Source organism: Pongo pygmaeus, chromosome 8 (assembly GCF_028885625.2).
Source record: "Pongo pygmaeus isolate AG05252 chromosome 8, NHGRI_mPonPyg2-v2.0_pri, whole genome shotgun sequence".
In the NCBI taxonomy this organism is placed as follows: Eukaryota; Metazoa; Chordata; class Mammalia; order Primates; family Hominidae; genus Pongo; species Pongo pygmaeus.
The window spans coordinates 52,194,034-52,215,548 of record NC_072381.2 but is presented as its reverse complement, the minus strand read 5'-3'; the positions used below and the strand labels follow the sequence as shown (position 1 = coordinate 52,215,548).

The 21,515-nt window shown below is 41.3% G+C and overlaps 1 protein-coding gene and 1 long non-coding RNA gene across 3 annotated transcripts in view; both read left to right on the top strand.

The window, feature by feature from the left end:
* Positions 1 to 94: 94 nt before the first annotated feature.
* Positions 95 to 6,271, top strand: LOC129006544 (uncharacterized). Its single transcript, XR_010127418.1, has 4 exons — positions 95 to 279; positions 984 to 1,173; positions 2,436 to 3,375; positions 6,186 to 6,271. It is a non-coding gene; the product is annotated as an uncharacterized LOC129006544 (long non-coding RNA).
* Positions 6,272 to 9,454: 3,183 nt separating this feature from the next.
* The window catches only part of LOC129006543 (arf-GAP with GTPase, ANK repeat and PH domain-containing protein 5), a 41,384-nt gene continuing 29,323 nt past the window's right edge, over positions 9,455 to 21,515 (top strand). The window contains exons 1-4 of one of the 2 annotated variants that reach the window (XM_054436270.2): positions 9,455 to 9,640; positions 10,638 to 10,788; positions 12,639 to 12,761; positions 20,846 to 20,938. The gene's annotated coding sequence lies outside the window, so the exon portion shown is untranslated. The remainder of the gene's footprint in view (positions 9,641 to 10,637; positions 10,789 to 12,638; positions 12,762 to 20,845; positions 20,939 to 21,515) is intronic. The other variant, XM_063669863.1, reaches the window with a different exon arrangement.

The following is a 21,515-nucleotide window of genomic DNA, read 5'->3' as shown; positions in this document are numbered from 1 at the left end:
AGCTAGGAGACGAAGAAAATGCCCAGAAGAGAAATGCCAACACTTTCGCAGTTCAGTCTGCTGTGTGGATGGCTCTATCCTTTCACAGGTGTGTTTAGCTACAGTCTGATGGTTCTTCCGTTGATTCTTTTTAAATAATAGGAGCCTCTCACAGGTGACATTTGGATTCACAAGTCTAGTCCAGCTCCAAAGGACATGGAGATGCATGCTGTGTGGCGTTTACTAAAACGTGAGAAGACTTCCCATAGAAGCTGCCTTGCCTACAGCATCTGCACACTGGTTGGTGTTTCTTACCCAAGATACAAGAATTTATAGAATTTGTTTCTTCCTAAACTTTAAACTGTTTCTATGGTGATAAGTGTGCTTTTTCCCTCTGGATATATTTTATAAAGTTGTAATATAAAATACAAAAATTACAATATGTAATACTAACATAGCTTTATTTAGTGAGTCCTTGTGATATTCTTAGCAGTGTACTTTAAACATTATTCAACTAAATCCTTCCAGCAGGCTTACCAGAGTAGGAATCATTCTTGCCCTCATTTTATGGACAAGAAAACTGAGGTCAAGAAAACAAGTTACCTCCAATCATATAACCAGTAAGTAGGAGAGCCAAATTTAACTCCAGAGCCTCTGCTCTTACCTGTTATGATGCACTGCCTCAGTATTTACCTTTTGGTTTTTAAAAAACTATTAAAATCACTCATAAAACAGTCAGATTTAAGTAGTGTTTAATTTTCAACTCTATACTATTGAAGTCATCTTGTTACATCTTTATTGAACAGCAATTGATTTGGATAGCGGTCAGAAGTTAATAATTGACAAGTTACTTATATTTTTATATTGTCTGTTGTACTCTCTATAAAATATACTAAAGTACTCATATCTGTAAGGATACTAAAAAAAAGTCTACTTATAAGGTTGATACCTTTTACTCTATTTTGAAAGTGAGTTTACTTTTTTTTTCTTTTTTAAATAAATAGGACTCTGGATTTGAAGACACAAAAGCATCATATTCCAGTCATTGATGGAACTCCACTAGAGCCCCCAGCAATAGTGGTAGTGGTGACGGGGCCTCCAAAGTTGGAAAGAGCACTTTGATACAATGCCTCATTCGGAACTTCACCTGGCAGAAGTTGACCGAGATCAGAGGCCCTGTGACGATCGTGTCAGGTAGGAGATGCCGCCACAGACACAGAGTCGGCGTGGCTGTTGTCATCTGAGGGACGTGCGTGTGTTTGTTGTTTTCTTGAGTGGAACATGTTAAATTCTGTCATATCATGTTACCTCTCTTATACTTTTACTAAGTTAGCTATAACTTCAGAAAAGGGTAAGTTCCCAGAGATGAGGATGTGATACGTGTCTTATCCTGAGTGCTCTGTGGCTTTGCCAAGCATGTTCCTTGGAAGGGTCTAGCAGGCCTGGTCACTGTGAACACATCATTTAACAGACAGCACGTACCTCCTATGTGCCAGGTGCACGTGCTTGCCCTTATGAAGCCACATGCTGGTGGAAGTGTGTGTTTTCTCTTTTTCCTGGGAGAATTTGTCTGCTTTGGGAGGTGGTGACCTTTCCAAGTTTGAGGGAAGATGAAACAAACTTCCAGTGGTAGAATGGCAATGTATACTCTGAAATATCTTGTTATTGTGGTAATATAGTTGGATTGAGGCTTTTCTTTATCTTTGAAGCATCCATATTTTCTTTTCCTTTTTTTGAGACAGTCTTGCCCTGTGGCACAGGCTGGAATGCAGGGGTGTGATTACAGCTCACTGCAGCCTCAACCTGCCAGGCTCAAGCAATCCTCCTACCTTAGCCTCCTGAGTAGTGGATGCCACCATGCCTGGCTAATTTTTCTTTTTTTTTCCTTTTTTTTTGTTTTTATATTTTTGTAGAGATGGGGTTTCCCCATGTGGCCCAGGCTCGTCTCAAAACTCCTGGGCTCACCTGCCTTGGTCTCCCAAGGTGCTGGGACTACAGGCGTGAGCCACTGTGCCCAGCCCATATTTTCTTGATCATTTTCTTATTACCTTAATTTAGAAATAGTTATCATTATAAATATTCTGTTGCATTATGTTTGAGGTTGTTTGTAGCGATAGTGGGAACGTGGGAAGTTTTGATAGAGGCAAAGACATTGGCCTGCAGCTGAACAGCAGGATCATGGTTATCGTGGAGCCTGTGCAGTCAGAATTTTCCCCGTTTAAGCACTGTTATTCATCTGGGTAGACTTTTGGTATTATCTAAATTTAGAACACAGCAAGAAAAACAGGATGGAATTTATTTTACCAGTTTTTGCCTATAAAAATGAACTTGTGGTATACTCCTGTAAACGTATATGGTGTTTTACTGGATGCAATTAAAAAATGAAAATGAAGAGTTGATGGTTAGAGTTTTTTCAGGGTCTTTTTAAAGTAAAATTTTCATCTTTTCACTTACAGGTAAAAAGTGCAGACTCACCATTATTGAATGTGGGTGTGATATTAACATGATGATTGATCTGGCTAAAGTAGCAGATCTGGTAAGTCAGCTGGGGCAGCCTGGGGTGCTGATGGAGACTTACAGCATTGTGATAGGTTATTTACCCCATGATGAAGGGAAGAGAGTTTTATGGTTATTAAAAGGATCATGGTCATTATCAGGGATATAGTAGATGTGACTGAATTGATGATGATAATAATAATAGTGATAAATGTTGTCATATTAATAATACAAATGGAATGTGCACAATGAAATGTATTCCAAAATCTAAAAGCAAATCACAGGATGGAGAAAACCTTTAATGAACACAGCTAATAAGAGCTCATTAATATGTATATGTATATACGTACAAATATATCATAGTAAGTACCATTTCTTCTTGGATCCTTCCTGGCACTGTGCTAACTGCTTTCTACAAATTTAGCTTACATAAACCCTTGATACACCCTTGAGGTGAGTAGGTATTATCTATAGTTTACATAAGATGAAATAGAGCCTCCCAGCAGTTAAGTAACTTGTGTGAAGATGGGACCCTTGTTCCTGATGGTTCTAGAACCTTCATCCTTAATGATAATGCTAAAGTAAGTACATGAATTGCCTGAAGAAGTGGTCAGAGTTTATCAATAGAAAATTTAGATAGTACTCAGTGTGTGGAAGATGTACATGCTCTTGCATTTATGGAAATGATAATGTTCACTATTTCTGATATTCTATGAACTATCTTTTACATTAGCAAAAAAAAAAAAAAAAAAAAAAAAAAGGCCAGACACAGTGGCTCACACCTGTAATCCCAGCACTTTGGGAGACCAAAGTGGGCGGATCACCTGAGGTCAGGAGTTCGAGACCAGCCTGACCAACATGCAGAAACCCCATCTCTACTAAAAATACAAAATTAGCCAGGTGAGGTGGTGCATGCCTGTAATCCCAGTTACTTAGGAGGCTGAGGCAGGAGAATCGCTTCAACCCAGGAGATGGAGGTTGTGGTGAGGCGAGATCACGCCATTGCACTCTAGCCTGGGCAACGAGAGAGAAATTCTGTCTCAAAAAAAAAAAAAATTAGCAAAAAAATAAGCCATATTGATTAGGAAGTGTGGGGTGACAGATACCTTGTTTTTTTCATTTTTATTTAGTTTTTTCTAGAGCTACAGATTTTATACTTTGGCCTAGGAAGAATCCTAAAATGTAAAGGAAAAAGTAATACAGATTTTCAAGTTGTGCCATTGTAATGTCAGAAAACTAAATAACATTCAAATTTTGAACATGTAATGCTACTATTAGTAAAAATAAGTGTAATTAATGTAAAGTTGTGTAAAGATTACTAAATCTTGTATACTTGAAATGATTGAATAGTTCATAGAAATCATTTGTTTCTCTTTTATTTAAAATGTAGCAAGTTTCTAATTTTAAATACATACATATTAAGAGATGCCTTTACATTTTTTTATTTTTAGTTATTATGGATACATAATAGTTGTACATATTTATGGGGTACATGTAGTATTTTGATAGAAGCATACAATGTGTGATGATCAAATCAGGGTAATTCAGATATCCTTTACTTCAAACATTTATCATTTATTTGTGTTAGGAACATTTTAATTTCATTCTTTTAGTTATTCTGAATTATATAATAAATTATAGTCACCCTGTTGTGCTGTTGGACACTAGAATTTATTCTATCTAACTGTGTTTTTGTACCTGTTAACCTTTCCCTCTGTCCCTCCCTCCCTGCTCCCCTTCCCAGCCTCTTAACCATCATTGAGAGGGATGCCTATGTAAATCTTTTTAAGATTTTCAAAAGGCGCACACACATTTGGTAAAGCACTCTAACTGTAATGCAGGGTACACACAATGTGCATTTTCTCTTTCCTTGCTCTAACTGCTGGTCTCTCAGGTCCCTGCAGAGTGGTATCCTTCCAGATACATATAAACACACATGCCACCCTTTAAAAACACAAACGGTAGCTTATTTTATACACTGTTCTATGCTTTGCTTTTTTCATGTAATATATCTTGGAGGTATATAATCAGTAAGTACTGTAGCTCTGCCTCCTTCTTTATAATATGATATTCCATTCTGTGAATGCACCATAATTTATTTAGCTTAGCTTATGTTGATTGCTCTGCTCTGGGTTGTCAAAGCCTCCTGAGTACGGCAGAGGCACACACAGTACGTGGATTTGGGTGTATACGTGCATGTGTGGATTAGGGGAGTAACACTGGCTTAGATGGCAAAGACTGGCAGCTGAGGGACTGTTTGCTCCCTTTTGTTCCTGACCCTACAACCAGCCGCTTGTCCCTTGGCACTCTGTGGCATCAGATGTGGTGTGAGGATATTCCACCTGTTCTTTGAGCTGGTCCAGTGTTGCTGGAGAGCTCTGCTTGCTGCCTCAGTCTGCAGTGGCAGCTGTGCTTTCCTACAAGCCCAACTTCATATATTCTGTGGTTTTGGGTTTTGAATGTTTCCTAGTTTAATCGAAGGTGGGCATTTCTGTTTCCATTTTGTGTTATTTTTAGTTATCCTTGGAAAGATAAAAACAGAACTGTCTTTAATATTAAAACTACAAGTTTCCAGGAATCAGTTCTGAAATTATTTTGCATCTTTAAAGTGTCTTAAATTTTAAAAATTGGTCTTGGCCAGGTGCGGTGGCTCATGCCTGTAATCCCAGCACTTTCAGAGGCCGAGGCGGGCAGATCACGAGGTCAGGAGATCGAGACCATCCTGGTGAACACTGTGAAACCCCATCTCTACTAAAAAAATACAAAAAAATTAGCCGGGCGTGGTGGTGGGTGCCTGTAGTCCCAGCTACTCAGGAGGCTGAGGCAGGAGAATGGCATGAATCCGGGGGGCGGAGCTTGCACTGAGCCGAGATCACACCGCTGCACTCTAGCCTGGGCAATAGAGCGAGACTCTGTCTCAAAAAAAAAAAAATTGGTTTTATCTGCTTATATTTTCTTATAGACTACCATTCATCATAATCTTACTGTTTTTTTACTTAATTCTTAACTGGTAGCTATTTAAAATATTTCTGAGCAATTGAGTTATACAAATTAACATACAAGATAGAGGTTTCCATTGCATACTTCCCAGCAAAAAAACAGATTTTTTTGTGTGTGTGTGAGGAGATTGAAAGAAGAGGTTGGTTTTCTGTACCTATTTAGTATATTTCATTGATTATCACTTTCTTCCCATTCTTTGGATGTCAGAGACCTCTTATTTGGCTTAAAAATACGTTACAGAAAACTTCATTTCTTTAAATTAGGGTTTTTTAGGTAAGGGCCAGGTTAGACCCAGCCTTTTCTGAGTTACTTCTCATGCATTAGAATTCTTAAAATGGAAGTTTATATCCTAATGGGCATTGTCTTATGGTTGCCTTTTAGAGTAAGTCAGAGAGTGGTGGTTTCTCTGTCTGGGTGATGCCTGTGTAGTCATTTGATTTAGTCTGCAGTGGGACTTTTCTGTCAAGGGCCAGATAGTGAATATTTTTGGCTTTGTGGATCATATCTTCTGCAGCTACTTAGCTCTGCAGTTGTAGTGCACAGGCGGCCATAGACGATATGTAAATGAACTAATGTGGCTATGTTCCAATAAAACTTTAGTTACAAACACAGGTGATGGGCTGGATTTGGCCCGTGGGCCAGTTGCCAACCCCTAGTGTAGGTGGTCTGTTTTGGTAGTTTCTTTGAGAAATGATGTGTTCTGCTTGTAGGTACTGATGCTTATAGATGCCAGCTTTGGGTTTGAAATGGAAATGTTTGAATTTCTAAACATCGGTGAAGTACATGGCTTTCCTAAAATTATGGGAGTTCTCACCCACCTCGACTCCTTCAAGCATAATAAGCAACTGAAGAAGACAAAGAAGCGATTAAAACACAGGTTCTGGACAGAAGTTTACCAGGTAGGAAGAGAAATAATTGTTAGAAACTAACAGTATAATCCTTTTAAAGTAGACTGAAGCGGCTGGGCACAGTGGCTCACGCCTGTAATCCCAGCACTTTGGGAGGCAGAGTCAGGCGGATCACTTGAGGCCAGGAGTTTCGAGCTCAGGGCAATATGGCCAAACCCTGTCTCTGCTCAAAAGGCAAAAGTTAGTCGGGTGTGGTGGTGTGCACCTGTAATCCCAGCTACTAGGGAGGCTGAGACGTGAGAATTGCTCAAAGCTGGGAGACAGAGGGTGGAGTGAGCTGAGAGTGCACCACTGCACTCCAGCCTGGGTGACAGAGTGAGACTCCGTCTCAAACAAACAAACAAACAAACAAAAAGACTAAAGAGACGTTACTAAACATCTCTCTAGGAATTGCCTCCTGAATTCCCTTTGTGTATGTGTTCCCAGTCTCTGGAAGGTTTCCCTCAAGAGAGTGGTTATTCTGGGCCTCTTGGTGTATCTCATTTGTCTCCGTGCCTGCTGCACCAGGCAATGTCTGGGTGTTTTGGGGTCGGGACTTAATAGAGTACATCAGAAGTTTCTCCCAGTTATAGGACCAGGCACTGCCCCTTCCTTTCCATACTGCTCTGGTCCATCGGCCACAGAACCATTTCTGTGCTCATATGTCTCACCTCCCTCTCCTCACCATACTTAGACGGATGCCCCGGCTTGGCTGCAGAGCAGTCTGCCTCTGTGGGGTTCTAATAAGTCCTGAAAGAATCCAGCAAGGCTCTGGAAGCCTCAGGACAGTGGCTTTGCTGGAAGTCTCCCTTCTTAGGATTGCTTCTTGTTTAGAGCTTTTATTTTGTTGCAGTATTGACGAGAATTTAATTGAAATTTAATTTTTAATTTTCCTTTAATGTTTAGGTTGCCAAACTGTTCTACCTTTCTGGAATGGTGAATGGAGAATATCAAAACCAAGAAATCCACAATCTGGGCCATTTTATTACAGTTATGAAGTTTAGGCCTCTCGCATGGCAGACTTCTCACCCTTATATCCTGGCAGACAGGTAAAAAGTGATTGTCAACTTTTTCTTCCTGGGCCATATATTTCAAAGTTAAAAAGACTAGAAAAAGAACAGTGATAGGATTTATTTTGTGCCTATTTGAATAGTGGGGGTAGAAGTGTAGTTGATGGAAAATGTCTACTTATATCATTGCTCAAAGATGCTGTGCCTTTGGGAGTAAATAAATTATGAGATGTTTAGGAAAATGGGAGGACTTGGAAGCATTTAAGGCTACAGGATGTGGCCCCATCCTACGTTCAGCCTCAGTTTTCAGTGATGCTGCCTTCGTGCCCGGGTGCTTGAGTCCTTTGTGTGTGCCTTCAGTTTCCTTCCTTTGTGCTCTTCTTTGTGCTGTGGTTTTCTCAGCCTGGAATACCCTTTTTCCACCTGCCAGAATCCAAGCCACAGTACAAATCCCAGAGCACAGGCTCACCCTCTTCCAGAAAGGGATTTTCTGAATATGTTCTTCACTGTTCCCTGACCCCAGGTGGACATCATCTCCCTGTCTGGTGTCTTACAGAATGAATGTCACTTTCAGCCTAGAGACACAGTTGTGTGCCTGCCCCTTTTCCTCTGCTGGATGGTGAACAGTGCTTCCTTATTTCTGCATTTTCTAGTCTCTAAATGATGTGCTTAGTGGACAAGAGTGTGATGAGTCATTGACACGTGAAAGGAGGTATAGGAACTTTTGGCATTCATTTCTGCTGTATGATTGAGTTTATTTTTCTAGGATGGAAGATTTGACAAACCCGGAGGATATCCAAACAAACATCAAATGTGACCGGCAGGTGTCACTTTATGGTTATTTAAGAGGCGCACAATTGAAAAATAAAAGCCAAATTCACATGCCAGGTATTCTCTTGTTGTAGAACATACTAGAATTACACATAGGATTCTTGGGATGGCTTCATTTCTCAGGAAAACTGAAAAATGACCAAACAAGGGAAGATGGCCTTGCTGGAGGTTTTAAAAGTAAGCCAGCTATGTGTAGGCCTGCAAAGGTGTTACTGAATCCCCTCTTCTCTGACCTCTTGTCTTGTAGCTAGAGGGCCACTGTTCCAGTGTGGCACAATGCCCTTCTTTGGGTCATGGGTTAAGCCCTTGGACTGTGGATCGTTTTTAACCCCCCAGTCAACAGTAGATACTTAATGACTTCTTGTCAGTTGAAGCTGGCTTTTTGGGTCCCGTCTTCCAGGGGTAGAACATTTTGCCATGAGTGACATCAGTTTCCTCCCAGACCCTTGTGTTCTTCCTGAATAACAAAAGAAGTGCTGTTTAAATAAGAAGGAGCAGCTGGTTTATGCGCCTGTTTCTGGAGTTGGGGGTGTGCTGTATGACAAAGATGCTGTCTTTGTTGGCCTTGGTGGCAGCCACGGTTTTCAGGCATCAGTGAGGCAGGAGTTAATGCTCTGAACTCTCATTATTCTTTCCGAATCTATTTTTTAATCAAAAAAAGTAATATACTCAGCTTTTATTTATTGAAGATTTTTCTCTTGTACTTGTAGTAAAGGCCCAAATGCATATTGTCAATATGTAGAATAAAAAGAATGCCTTTTCTTCATTGTACCAAGCAGAAGAGTCCTGTCCTCCATGCCTCCTTGATCCGTGGCCCCAGCGCGGGCACTGCTGCCAGTGTGGCACCTGCACGGCTTATTTCTGTTTCTACAAAATCAGTGTGCTTTCCAGCTCTTGTTTGTCTTTTTCTTTTTCTCATTCACAGTGGTCTCCTCATTATTTTAAAGTGGATTTCCAATATTTATTTCTTGGTTCTGTAGTTGAATTTTATTGGGTTAAAAGCAGGGTTATTTAAAAATGTTAGAAAAGCCAGCATTGTTGTAGCACTGGAACTGAGGCTTTTCTAGCTAGGTGTTTAGGTTATCAGGTTATATACTCACTGAGCTTTGGAAAAGTTTAATGGAGACGGGGATCCATTTCAAGCTTTGTTATAAGGATTTTCTTCTCTGGTTTTTGAGGCATTAAGAAAGGTCCTCAGGAAATGTGTCTAAGATAATTTTGAGAAACTGACTGAAACCAGTGTCTCTCCAGGATCTTTGTGCTTTCCTCACGTGCCCTTTCTTGGTGGCCTTGACAGGACAAGGTGGGGCCCACCCATGAGCTGGTCCAGAGTCTCATCTCCACCTACTCCACCATGGATGCCAAGATGGCTTCAAGTCGAGTGATGCTGTTTTCCGATTCCAAACCACTTGGGTCAGAGGCTATAGATAATCAAGGGTAAGTCTGCTTTTTTTCTATTTTTAATAAAAAGATATATTACAGAAGATCATATCTCACATAATTCTGACATCATAACACATTTTGGTGGGATTCATTCTATGTTGTTTTGTTTTTCTTTGTGTGTGCATGTGTCTCTGAGGGCTCTTCACTACCTGACATTACAAGGGAGTCTTATCTTGAAAAAAAATACAGGGTGCATTTTTCAACAGACCTCAAATATTCCTCAAATACCACGCCATCTTCCATAGGTTGCTTTTTTGGTTTTTCAGAGACCTGAGGCCACTTGGCTTTCTTTTGATGGCTAAAACACTAGAGCAGAGTCAGGGAGTTTGTGGCTGTCCAGAAGCCACATGCCTTGTCTGTGAAAGTTTTATTTAGATTATGTTGTATTATCTCCCATGGGTAGGTTTCCACTGAGTGGCTTATGTGAATTATTTTTCAGCCTGGGTTGAGAATTTGTATACCTTTATGCTTAGTGGATCTTTGCAAAACATTGATTTTGTTGTATTGATTTATGACTCCCAGTAAAATTTATCTGAAAATTTTGAGATAATGTAGTATGTAATTTTTTACAATGTGCATAAACTACCTACCACAGTGCCTGACATAATGAGTGTTATTAGCTATTTTCATTTTTGCATATCCTTCTAGTCATCCTTGTCTACAAGAATACTCTCTTCTAATATAGTTACAGGTAGAACACATAATTGTATTTCTATATTCTGAGCATTATTTTCTATACAGTCTTTATGTAGTCATGATTTTGTTGTTACCAGTGTTTTTTTGTTATTGTGGTTTCTTTGTTTTTGTTTTTGTTTTTGTTTTGAGATAAGGTCTCACTTTGTCTCCCAGGCTGGAGTGCAGTGGCGTGATCTTGGCTCACTGCAGCCTTGAACTCCCAGGCTCAAGTGATCCTCCCACTTCAGCCCCGCAGGTAGCTGGGACTACAGGAGTGCACCACCACTCCCAGCTAATTTTTTTTGTTTTGTTCTAGGGACAAGTTCTCACTATGTTGCCTAGGCTGGTCTCGAACTCCTGGGCTCAAGCAATCCTCCCGACTTGGCCTCCCAAAATCCTGGGATTACATATGTGAGCCACTATGCCTGGCCTGTTATTCCTATATTCTAACTTATCCATCTCTTATGGTATGATTTTTAGTTTTTTCTAATTTGTGTTTTCATACTTTTATCTATTGTGCTACATTAAAAAGCTTCATATAGTTTTCTTTCATCCAGTGATTTTAGCCCCCTGATGATCTTCTCTATCAGTTATGGCACTGGTGACTTAAAATGGATGTTATTCCTCTGTCATTCCTTCTACGTTTGTTACCTGGCATTTTTAACAAAGAGCTTTCTCTTCTCCCCTTTATTTCGGTATCACTGCTGACTAATGCACTTGCGTTTTATTCCATGGGTTATTTTCCATCACTGTCATTGTTCTTTTTGGTGCCTGTGCTGTCCCAGATTCGGCCGCGGGAGCCTTCAGTCTGTCTCCTGTGTCCTTTCAACTGTCTCTGTTAGTCTTTGACCATTTCTTACTTTCTGACAGAACCGGAGAATCCAGGCTCATTTTGTCCTCTTCCTGCCTTGGGCCTGGACTCAGCCATTTCTCTTAAGGATCATGTGTTTTTAGCTTAAAAATTAATCAGCTTTCCAGAAGATCTACAAAACCCTAACTTCCCTTTTGAGCAATTTTTTTCTAAAATTAGATTTTTTTGTTTTTTAAGGGTTATTCCTTTATTCTCTCTGTAAGTTCTTTTGAAGTGTGGTATTAGGGAACCATGCCTGAGTTTGCTTATTAACTCTTCCAGTGTTTATCAGATCATTTTTTCCCTATGCTATGTCATCTTAAACATCTTAAGGGATTCATTGACATTTTCTGTTTCTTTGTATTTTCATAGACTATATTGCCACTTCTAGATTAGCTGATTAATGTACAAATTGAATTATTTTGCATATCCTTGGTAATATAGGCTGTTGATGCCAAAGGAGGAAAAACAAATGGACTTGAAAACTGGTCGAATGCGTCGGAAAGCCATTTTTGGAGATGATTCTGTGGGAACGTCTTCTCTCCTTTCTTGATCTCTTAATTTTTTTTTCTTACCCAAATATATACTGGTTGATTTTGTCTTTCTAGAAGATCCAAGATCTTTGGTTTAGAGATATATTCTCTTAATGTTAACTGGTATTAGAATACTCTTTTCTGTATTTTATTTCAATACATTTTAAAAATAGAAATGATTGTATTTTCTTTTAACTTGTGAAGTAGAGCATGGCACCCAAATGTTGTATTCTCAGTATTTCAAAAAATTTCCTTCTTACTGTACAAGTTGTATTCAGCATATAAAGTCCATCCAGCTTTGTTGTAGATGCAATGTGATTATTACATGTTGATAAGGTGTGAATTGGAGATGGGATCCAAAAGTACTGTACCTATTGTAATTTTTAAGCTAATTGTAGGTTTGGTGGTGAATATTTTACTACTGGAAAATGAAAACAGCATTTCATCAGAAGTTGTTTTATGGTCTTTCAGGCATTTTATTTTATATCTTTGGTGCTTTTTGCCCATGAAGTATCTCTTTTGTGTGTTTGTGTGTGTGTGTATGTGTATTGATCTGCTGTAAATTTCACAGTGCTCATTATCAGGGATCATCAGAATCAGGCCTAGGCAGAGAGCTGAGCAGTACTCTCAGTACGTCTCTGTGTCCTGGTTGCCACATTAACTCTGTTGTTGATTTATAAATTGGAGAACTCTCTGACCTGTAACAAAGGTTGGATAGATCAGAGACAATTGGAAGAGGAATCCTCTACTCTATCGTCACCTCTTCTTTTTCTATTCACACATGTCAGATAGAGACATGCGTGTTGTAAATTATTTTGTCAGAATGAGAGCCTGGCAGATTAAATGCTTTCTTCTCTTCTTGCTGGACTTGATATCGATCTCTTGTTCATTTCTTGATAATATGTTTGGTTATTTTTGTTTTCATTGCTTTTAGTGTCAGAGATGGCTTTGGATTCCCTGTTCTGCGTGCTCCTGCCTGGCTCCTGAACCCAGCTGGAGAGGTGTGTCAATCCCAACTGGTGAAGTACTGAGAGGAAGCTGCACAAAAGGCAGCAAGGTATTAATAAGTGTACCTCTGACATTTTAACCACCTCTGACTTTTCCATGGAATGTACAAGTAGTAGTCTCTGTCAGAGCTATGTTTTAAAGGAAAAAAAGAAACTTGAAGTCGTAAACTGTTTATTAATTTATGCTGTTATTTTGTGTTTACTCAATTCATTTATATTGACTTGTAAATTAGTAATTTATGAACTACTATTCATCAATTCATTGCCTACATGTCAGCAAACAAGTTTTCTTCTTAATAAAGAATCCGGTGGCTGGGCACAATGGTTCACACCTGTAATCTCAGCACGTTGGGAAGGCAAGGCAGGAGGATTCCTTGAAGCCAGGAGTTCAAGACCAGCCTGGGCAACATAGCAAGATTTCATCTCTACAAAAAAATGAAAACATTGGCTGGGCATGGTGGCTCATTCCTGTAGTTCAGGCTACTCAGGAGCCTGAGGTAGGAGGATCACTTGAACCCAGGAGTTTGAGGCTGCAGTGAGCTATGATCCTAACACTGCTCTCCAGCCTGGGTGACACACCAAGACAGCATCTCTTCAAAAAAGGAATCTAGGGGCATCAGTGTGTGCACACAGCATGGCTTGTGAATGCGGAAGTGCCTGTGTGCATAGTTGTGCTCAAGAATGTGTTGATGCTTATACCTTCTCAGAATGAAAAAAAATTTTTTTTTTTTTGAGATGGAGTCTTGCTCTGTCACCAGGCTGGAGTGCAGTGGTGCTATCTCGGCTCACTGCAACCTATGCCTCCCAGGTTGAAGCAATTCTCCTGCCTCAGCCTCCTGAGTAGCTGGGACTACAGGCACACACCACCACTCCTGGCTAATTTTTTGTATTTTAGTAGAGACAGGGTTTCACCATGTGGGCCAGGATGGTCTTGATCCCCTGACCTCATGATCGGCCCACCTGGACCTCCCAAAATGCTGGGATTACAGGTGTGAGCCACCATGCCTGGCCTGAAGGTCACTTTTATAAAGATCTCTTTACGTCTTAGATTTGATTCTTCCTTTAAATATTTTTCTCATTGACATTTGAAAGCACCTGACCATATATAAAATGAAGAATTTTCATAACTCCATAAAAGGAGAATTATGATATCATCTACTATTTCTTTCCCTTGTCTCATAAATCTAAACCATCAACCTGCTTATTTTTGTATACTGTCACACTGTGTATTCCCTGCATTGAATGCCTTTCTATTGACATTCTCTGTAAAAATTGTGGGAAGTTTTCTGTACCCTAAATTTTCTGTTATGGGGATTAATTATCCACTATCCAATTTTTTTCCAAGTCTTACATCAGAAAGGGTAAATACAGCCCTCACAGCAGCCTGTTGTTTGTCCTGCAATTGTGTTTCCATCACATTCCACAAAGCCTCTTTGTCTTCATGGTTGTACCCCACTAATAAGTTTTTTTTTTAATTATGTAATGTGTGTATATACAAATACCTATATGTATGTGTGTACACATACAGCTGATATCTACTGAGATTGTGTATGCATGAATTAACTTGTAATGTATGTATAGAATTAACTTGTAATTTTAAGAAAATAAATGATTTTGTAAAGATAAATCTCATGTTTAAGAAGGGGAATTACAATTGAATCATTTAGGGATGCCTCAGCCTAAACATAATATGGAAAAAGCCATAACCAAAAGTCATTTTAGAGTACTGCTAGGTTACTCAACCTATCATCACATTTAATTCAAATGTCAGTTTGAACCATGGCCAGTCTATTTTCGTTAACATGTTATTTAAATCAACTTGTGAAGTCTTCATTTTAAATATAGAATTTGTGTTAATGAACTGGAAAATAACATTCTGTTGCTTGGAAGATGTGTTAAAGCCTGAAGATTTATGACTTTGTAAAAGAAGAAAACCAGCTGGTGATCAGTTGGCATTAGTATATGAGGATGTACTCATATTTGGTAATAGCCATTTTTTTCTAACTAGAGTAAGGGAGTTGGGAATGGGAGGCAGAAACAGGGACACAGATATATAAAAAATCATAGAACAAAACTGTATTGAGTTCTGAGTATGGGTCTGTGATCCATGGTTCAGTTTGAGAGGTTCCTGTGTCCCTTACGAGAAGGGACAGGAAAGCCGGGAGGACAGGAGTATGTTTGGGCCTGTGCCTGTGCTTCCACCACAGAAGTCAGCAGCTCTTTCTCTTTTCTCCTCTTTATCTAATAATTGTCTCCTCTTCAAATGTGGGAAATGAGCTTAATCAAAGATTTGTTGTGTTTTTTGTTTGTTTGTTTTTGAAATGTGGCCTCAGTGTGTTTGCCCAGGCTGATCTTAAACTCCTGGGCCCAAGTGATCCTCCCTCTCAGCCTCCTGAGTAGCTGGGACTACAGGCATGTGCCACCACACCCAGCTAAGTTAGTGCTAATGTGTAGTTTATCTGCTTCAGTTTTGAAGGACAGGATATATATAGATAGTTATGTTGTGTGTGTGGTGGAGGCGTGTGTTTGTGTGTGTGTGTGTGTGTGTGTGTGTGTGTATATATATATTTATATATTACTAGTCCATTGCTGCTACAACAAACTACCAGTATGTCAGGGCATAAAACAAATTTATTACACTCCTGTATGTCAGAGTGTGATGTGGATCTCACTGGGCTAAAATCTAGGTGTTGGAAAGGCTACCTTCATCTCTAGAGGCTCTAGGGGATCTTTTTTCTCGCCTTTTCCACATTCTGGAGTCTGCCTGCATTTTTTGGCTTTGGGCTTTTCTCCACTCTCACCATTAGCAACCTTGCATCCCACGGACCCTTCTTCTGTGGCCACATGTCTCTGTGGCTCTTTCCTTCCCCTTCTCTTCCACTGTTAAGGACTCATGTGCTTACTTAGTCCTGAATGGAGACACCGTCATCATCCACATGAGCCCACTGTCCTAATCCATACAGGCTGCTGCAAGGAAATGCATTAGACCGGGTAGCTTATAAATAACAGAACTTTGTTTCTCACAGTCCTGGAGGCTGAGAAGTGCAAGATCAAGGTGCTGGCAGTTTTGGTGTCTGGTGAAGGCCTGCTTTCTCATAGAGGCTTCCTTCTTGCTGTGTCTTCACATGGTGAGAGGAACAAACAAGCTCCCTTGTGCCTTTAATAAGGGCGCTAATCTCAGTCATGAGGGCAGAGTCTCCCGTAAGGCTTAACCTCCTAATACCATCACCTTGAGGGTTAGGATTTTAACACATGAACATTGACGGAACACAACGTTCATTCCAAAGCACCAGGGTAGTCTCCTCATGTCAAGGTCTTTACCTGAATCACATGCGTGATGTACCGTTTTCATGTAAGAGTCTAGGAATCTGTGGACATCTTTGGGGGGCCATTATTTTACTGACCACATATTACATATATTTTAATGTTCTAGACTAGTATGAAAACAATGCCACTTCCATTGCTTTATATATGTATATATATACACATTGTTTAATGCTATAATTAAAAAAAAGTTGTAGACACAAATATACCCATTTAAAAAAAAATTTTTTTTGCTATTTTACTTCATACTGCCAACTCCCTTTTCCTGAAACTGCTTCAACTCTGGAATTCTTTTTTGCTATTAGTTTTATTTTATTGAAATATTCATGAATGAGCATACACTTGTATATGGGTTTAAAATTCACAGTAATGTTCTCATGAATTCATCTGTGAATAACATTTTATAGACAAAATGTCTGCACTAGGACAAGAGAAAGATGTATAATTTCCTTGTTCTAAGGTACCGCCATTCATTGTTATTATTTTAAAATACAAGTGTTGACTGATGTCAAAACACAAAATGGGGCCGGGAGTGGTGGCTCCTGCCTGTAATCCCAACACTTTGGGAGACTGAGGTGGGTGGATCACCTGAGGTCAGGAGTTTGAGACCATCCTGGCCAATGTGGTAAAACCCCGTCTCTACTAAAAATACAAAAATTAGCTGGGCATGTGTTGCACGCCCATAATCTTAGCTACCCGGGAGACTGAGTCAGGAGAATCGCTGGAACCTGGGAGGCAGAGGCTGTTGTGAGCTGAGATCACACCAGTGCACTCCAGCCTGGGTGACAGAGAGAGACTCTGTTCTTCCCCCCACCCAAAAAAAAAAACAAAAAGGGATAATTGGCCGGGCTTGGTGGCTCACGCCTGTAATCCCAGCACTTTGGGAGGCCGAGGTGGACGGATCACCTGAGACCAAGAGTTCGAGACTAGCCTGACCAACATGGAGAAACCCCGTCTCTACTAAAAATGCAAAAATTAGCAGGGCATGGTGGCACATGCCTGTAATCCCAGCTACTCAGGAGGCTGAGGCAGGAGAATTGCTTGACTCTGGGAGGTGGAGGTTGCTGTGAACCAAGATCGCACCATTGCATTCCAGCCCGGGCAACAACAGCAAAACTCCGTCTCAAAAAAAAAAAAAAAAAGACAGGTTTATAACTGGGCAGTAGAATTGAAAATCATTTTTAAAAATATCCAAAATACCTAAGGAACTTGTATAAATAAATAGGAAAAAAAAAGAGAAAAACATCAAGAAGCCCACAAAAAAGCAGATTTGTAAATGGGCAATGGATTTGAATAGACATTTAGCCAAAGATGTCCAGTTGGTGAAAAGGCATATGGAAAGGTGCTCAACATCACTGATTATCAGGAAAATGAAAATCAAAACCGCCACGAGTGGTTTAGATCACAGTGGCATGCATGAAAGTTTTCAGGCCTCCAGGTGTTGGGAGTGGCTGAGGAGAGTGGAGAGCTTTTGTCTGAGGTGGAAGAGTGGAGTCTCAACAAGAACCAGTGTATTCTGGACATGTGTGGGCCCTGGAGTGTGCATGGCTGGATGCCTTGTCTACCTGTGCCTTACAGAGTGACACCACTGTGGTGTGGTCGATCAGAGGGCCAGGTGGCTTTCAGAGGGAGTGGGAAGTGGTGGGGGTTGGTTTGTTTGCCCATGGATGATAGCAAAAGTGAGTTGGCTTCCCAAGAACTTTTACCAGTAGCCTGTTTTGCTACAATTCTATACCCAGACTGGGGTCCCAAGGCATCGTAGCCCACAGCTTCTTAGCAAGTACATGTTCAGTTGGGTCCCCCAGCTCAGCCTGGGTCGTCCCCACCTTCTGCCTCTTGGGCCATAGCTCAGCTCTGCACACTGAGCCATCATCCTATGGTGAGCAAGACCCCATTCTTGGGCTTCAGTCTCTTTCCCTGCAGCAGGCAATCAAGGTTGTGGCTGGAAAGGGCCAAGGAGCCACATGTCACAGTGCCCTGCTGCCTGAACAAGGACCAGAGGCCTGTGGAACACATGGCTCTCAGATTTCTCCCATTTGATGACTCATCAGCTGCCCCCACATGGCTTTTTAGCTCACAGCAGATCTAGCCTTCTCTGAGCAGTGAAGATGGGATGTTTTATGGTCATTTTCCCTGGTGTGCAGAGCCCAAGTGGAGTTCTTCAGCACACCCTAGTCCATCCCCTCACTAACACCCCCACCTGTCCAGTCTTACCTGCCTTCATAGCAAAAGCACACAGTAACCCAGAGGGCTTCAGCCCTGCCCTGCCTGACTTTCTAGGAAACCCCCCTCTCCACCCACCCTAATCAGACACTGTCTGAAGGTTCCCCCTCATCATTTTAGAAGGAAGAGAAATTTTTCTGACACAGAGGTTCTGGTGAAGTGTCCAGCTCCCACATCACAGGGTGATGGCAGTTTGGGCTGGACCAGGATCAGACAGTGCTGTCCTGGGGCTGGCCGTCTGATAAGGGGCTCCAGAAAGGGCAGTGGTGGACCCCTGGGAAGCTTTCTGCTCTCCTGATCACAGGTTTTTGGTGAGAGGACCTATTGGCCACTAGGGTGTCTGCGTGTGTGTGTGTGTGTGTGATGTCTGTTTACTTGGATTGACTTATTTCAGCATGAAGCCCACTGTTTTGCTGAATGTATCTCACTGTTTCCTGAAACTCAGTACATTCAGCTGGCTTAAGGGTCCTGGGGCCTCGCTGTGTCATATTTGCACAAGCCTAGTGTCTGTGCAGACTGTACACTGGAGTTCAGTTGTAAGACCCTTTTGATCCCTTATTCTGTTCCTGTAATAGAAAACCCATTTCACTCAATGGAATAGAAACCCAGATCTAATGGAGAGATGTTCTAATCTGCCATACACTGGGGCAGTGGCCAGTGATTTGGACTTTGTGGCACAGATGGAAATTTCCAGGTTCTCTAGGTGGTAGGCAGAGGCCTCACTTTTTAAGAAACTCCCCCACTCCACCCCTGCCAATGAGGACATTGCTTAGAGATATTTCTATCAGTGTTGAGTAGAAGAGATCATTTCTTGATGTTGAATTTCAGGTAAGGATGCCAGCTTCTGCATATCAGGGTGGTGATGCTTGGGCTGACAGGTCTAGACAGCACTGTCTGAAAGGGGGCTTAAGGAAGTAGCTGTGAAAGGCCCCTGGGATGTTTTCTGCCCCCGTCTCTGCAAATCCCCTGGAGGGAGATCCTGTTAGTCACTACGGGATGTGTGTGTGTGTGTTCTTCACTTGTTGCTTGGGGGTGGGAAGAGACAACAAAAGCCTATAGAATCTATACTTTTCAGTTCATCTCCCATCCTAGTCCAATCATGGCCTACCATCCTTAGCTACCGATCGCAGAGGAGACTCTGCGCATTTGTGTTCATGCGGCCTTGGATGTTGGCAGATTCAGATTGGTGCCCCAGGCATCTGTGCCTGGAACTGCAGTTTCAGCGGGCTCAGGACCAGGCTAAAGGGCCTCCAAGCTGCCTCCAGTTTCCTGGTGCCTGCATGTGCAATATACTCCCCTGGCCTGGCTCTTTCCTGCCTCTTCTTGCCGGTTGGGTCAGAACTAACTTATTAACCAGTTTTTTCTGAGCTTTAATCGAACTGGCTCCAACCAGTTGGAGACTTGAAAAGGGCTACATGATAGTTATAGATTTTTAAAGATATATTATTATTTTAGAGTAGTTTTGAGTGTACAGCAAAATGGAGTGCAGAGTCCAGAGATCTCATATGCCCTCAATTCCTGTACACTCTCAGGTCACTCCACCAACAACCTCCTACACCAGAGACACTTTGAAACATTAGAAAATATATTTGAGCATTCAGAAATGTATAAACTAGGCAGCCCCAGACTGCAAGCAGCTCAGAGGTCCAACAGAGAGGCTTAGGGAGGGTGGGGGAAGAATTTTATATGGTGAATGTGGAAGAAAAAGAAAATACTTGATTGGGTAAAGTGGAGCAGTGGCCTCATTTGGAACATTACAGTGGAAAGTCTCTAGTTAGATGTTAGTTGGTGGTTTCTGATTGGTTAAGCTTAAGTTTCCTTTTATTATTTACACTGAGTCAAGTTTTGGTTTATTTAAGGAGGAATTGAGTGCACTGCAGCCACCTCAGCCTCATGGCCACCTGTTTATTTGATTATTGTTAACAGAGAAGATCCTTTTAAAAAATCTGTTGTCCCACCTGGAGTGCAGTGACGTGATGATGGCTCGCTGCAGCCACAACCTTCCAGCTCAGGTGATCCTCCCACCTCATTGCTCCCCACGCTGAGTAGCTGGGACTACAGGCATGTGCCACCACACCACCATGCTAGGCTAATGGTTTGTATTTGTTTGAGAGATGCAGTTTCCCTAAGTTGCTTAGGCTCCTTTCGAGCTCTTTGACTCAAATAATCTGCCTGCATTGGTCTCCCCAAGTGCTGGAATTACAGGCCATCTAAATCTTTTATCTCAGATTTGCCTTGTGACAAAAGGAGGGGTACTTTTTCTGACATGATGAGGCTGAGAAAGGTGAGGTGGGCGCATCCTGTGCATATTATTTTCTCAGGTGATGGGAATATGGTCGGCTCTTGCCTAATGGGATATATTTTCTCTTTGAATGATTTGGCAAGATATCAGATGAGAGAAGTTGAATAAATGTTAGAAGAACATGGAAAAAATAGGTTATACATGTTGGGTTTCTGAAGAAATGATGTCGTTGGAGAAACAAAACTTTTGTTGATTTCTGGAAACATTTAGGGCCAATTTTTTGTGTAAGTAATTTGAATTTATGATGATATCTCTGACCACTTTTTGATATTTTTTCTGGTTCAGCTGAGTGGTGTCATTGAGCAAACACAAAGTGGGGCTCATCGAGGGATGAGATTTTGCCAGAGAAAGGACGAGCAGCAAGTCAGGGAGCTTAAGGTAATTATGAGAACGTGACTGTCTAAAATTGCTTAGGTAGAAGGAGACAGATTGGGTTTTTGTGTGTTTGGTATTTGGGGTAAGAGGGATGTGGGTGTGTATGTGAGATGTGTTGTTTATTCTCTCTCTCTCTTTTTTTTTTTTTTTTTTTTGAGAGGGAGTCTCGCTCTTTTGCCCAGGCTGGAGTGCTGTGGCACAGTCTTGGCTCACTGCAACCTCTGCCTCCCAGGTTCAAGGGATTCTCCTGCCTCAGCCTCCCGAGTAGCTGGGATTACAGGCACCTGCCAGCATGCCCGGCTAATTTTTGTGATTTTTTTTTTTAGTAGAGATGAGGTTTCACTATGTAGGCGAAGCTGGTCTCGAACTCCTGACCTCAGACGATCTGCCCGCCTCGGCCTCCCAAAGTGCTGGGATTTCAGGCATGATCCACCTCACCTGGCCTGTTTATTCTCTTAAGAGAGAAAATGAGGGGATTTATGGACTGTAGTTCTGGACAAGGTGGAAAATTCTTAAAGTGGAAGTATTGGGGCAAGTGCTCTGACAGGCTAGGATGGTGCAGTCAGTCCCTTCACCCAGA